Genomic DNA, 3,016 nt, shown 5'->3' with positions numbered 1-3,016 from the left:
AGGGGAACACATACTATATAGTTAGTGTTTATTCATCAAGCAATCTTAATAAAAAATAATTCTATGGAGGGAACTCTTGGAGGTAAAAAAAAAAGAAATTGGAAGGGATTGGTGCATTGGAGATGACTTTAATTCAATAATAAGTAAAAGTGACAAGAAAGGAGTTGGTGAGAATAAAAGGAGAAATGGGATGTAGGAGTTTAAGGATTTTATGGCAAACATGGAATTGGTAGATGTCCCAAGCTTAAGAAACAATTTCACCTAGTTTAATGGAGAAGGAAAATTTATAAGTAGGTGAGATAGATTTTTACTCTTTGAAAATTTAATAGGAAGATGGAAAGTGGTAGGTCAATTAATTAGCCCAAGGGACATATCAGACCACTGTCCTATATGGTTGAAGACATTTCAATCCAAATAGGGTCCAAATCCTTTTAGGATAAACAGTTGTTGGCCAGACCATTTAGATTTTGGGAATTTTGTGGAAGAGGAATGTAAATCATTGAGGATAGAAGGAAGGAAAGCATACATTGTAAAAGAAGAGTTAAAGGCATTAAAAATTAGACTAAGGTGGTGGATGAAGAAGTTTTTGAATGGTTAGACTTGAAGTTTGATGATAAAGTGAAAGAAGAAAATAAATTACATAGGCTTTTAGGAAATTTTACATATGAGATGGTGTCTGATGTAACACCCCACTTTCCCATATCGAAAATAAACGAATTATAAATACATAAATAATCAGAGTAATACGAGTAGGATGTCACATCTTCTAAACAATTCACAATAACATCACTTTATTTAATATTCATTAAAATAGAATATCCTATACTGCAGCGGAATTAAAAAAAAACAGCTTATTAATTCTCATGGCACCACGGCCCCAACAAATAAATCATATCCACTAAACAGGTGGTCCAACAATAATGTCAAAATCAAGATACGTAACAATTTAATATTTAACTGAAAGGAAAACAAAACACAGCGTATCCCAACATCCCCGTGTTACGTATCAGAGCGACTCCTAAGACTCGATCAGGTAACACTCGAGAAATCCAAGCACTACTCTGGTACCTGGTTATCTGTACTCCCGAAGAAACACAGACACAACAACAGAAAAGGGGTGAGAATTACATTCAATAAATATACGGTGAAATATCACATGGTTAAGGAGTAGTATCTACACCACACACAAACACAATCATAAACAGATTCTCACACCATCAATCACACAACAACATCATTACATGACATTTACAAACAGTCAGATGAATGAAAATGTAACTATCGACTCTACATGCATGTGGTACCAACAGAGCATAAGCCCTCAACAGATGCCATTATATTAGAGGCAATAACAAGGCATAAGCCTTCAACAATGCCAATACAGGCCAACAACAGAGCATAAGCCCTCAACGACATATGTATGCAATATGGACATCCAATCAACACAATTCAACAACACAAGGCTTCAGCCTTCAACTCGTTGCCATTTAGGCTATCAACTAGCTCAACAACATGCAACTATAATTTCATTATCTTGTAGTCACATTCACAACAGTCAACACAAACTTATCACAATATTTATGTCCAAAGTATAACTTTTATAGTCCCTCTATGTTTACCTAAGTCCTACAGTTTAAGTAACTCAGAAAGGTATTTATTTCACTCAAGGATCAGGAGAAAATCACAAAAAATGGAAAATTCTGCACACTAGCGTAACCATACGCGTACAGCTAAGCCATACGCGTATACCCCCTTGCCCATACGCGTATCATACGCGTTTTGCCAGAATCAGATTTGCACTAAAAACTCCTCCATATGCGTATCACATTCTCATACGCGTATGACCTCTCTCTCATACGCGTACCATACGCATTCCACCAGTAGGTTGTACTATGTTGGGACAGGGCTGCGTATCATACGCGTATAGCCCCCTGGGTGTGTCCCTCATACGCGTATGGCCTCAACCCATATGCGTATCATACGCAAACTGACAGGAAAATTGTCTTTCCAAGTCTGCATTCGCACCAGTCCGTTCTCACTCGTTTTCATCACTTCCAGTCTGCGATTTCAGGTCTAAAACAGCACAATTTCACCTTTTAACTCACACCTTTCATCTAGATTCATTAACCTATTATGCTACATCAATTTTAACCTGATAACAACCCAATTCCTACTCATCAAATTGGACAGTTTTACACTCAGATTCAGTTCTTTTATGAACACAGCAACAACTCAACCAATCATCCAAAACCACACCAAAATTTATCAATCCAAAACAGAATTTCGTCCACAATCATACAATACTCATTAATCATAAAGAACAACATACAATTCAAATCAATTCACACATCAAAGAAGGAATCAACATGTCAATTATGAAACCTAAAGAGGGAAAGGAACCCTCACTACCCTCTCATGTTGTAATCACCATTTAGAGAACCCATTCTCCCCCCCTTACCTTAGAATTGAGCTTTGATCCTTCAACAATGGTGGAGTTCTTCTACCTCTTGCCCTAGCCTTTTTCTCTGTTTTCACGTTCCTCTAAATTCTGCCAAAAAACTATTCCTTCTAATTTTTCTTTATTTTTATTAATCTCTCATTAATCCTTAATTTGCTAATGGGCTTACTACACACCCTCCCAATTACTAATCACTACTTGGCCCAAATAACTAATTAATCATTTTACTATTTACTAATTAATTATTAAACTAATATAATAAAAATTAAATATCAGTTTAAGACACCAAATACACCCAACAATTATGTAATAAATAAATATCAAAAATTGGGGCGTTACATCTGAAGTGTTAGAGAAAAGAAAGGTATTAACAAACAACATATGGAAAAATCTTCAATACAAAAAAAGCTTGCTAAGACATAAATCAATAGTGATATGGATTAAGGAGGGAAACTTGAATTTAAAAATTTTCATAATATATTGAGGTTGAGGTGTATAAAGAACTTCATTTCTTATGTTAACACAAACAGGGGCATGGTAGAAGATGTGGAGGAAGTG

Source organism: Vicia villosa, unplaced genomic scaffold (assembly GCF_029867415.1).
Source record: "Vicia villosa cultivar HV-30 ecotype Madison, WI unplaced genomic scaffold, Vvil1.0 ctg.000663F_1_1, whole genome shotgun sequence".
Lineage (NCBI taxonomy): Eukaryota > Viridiplantae > Streptophyta > Magnoliopsida > Fabales > Fabaceae > Vicia > Vicia villosa.
The sequence above is the reverse complement of the archived record's forward strand: the minus strand, read 5'-3'. Positions refer to the sequence as shown.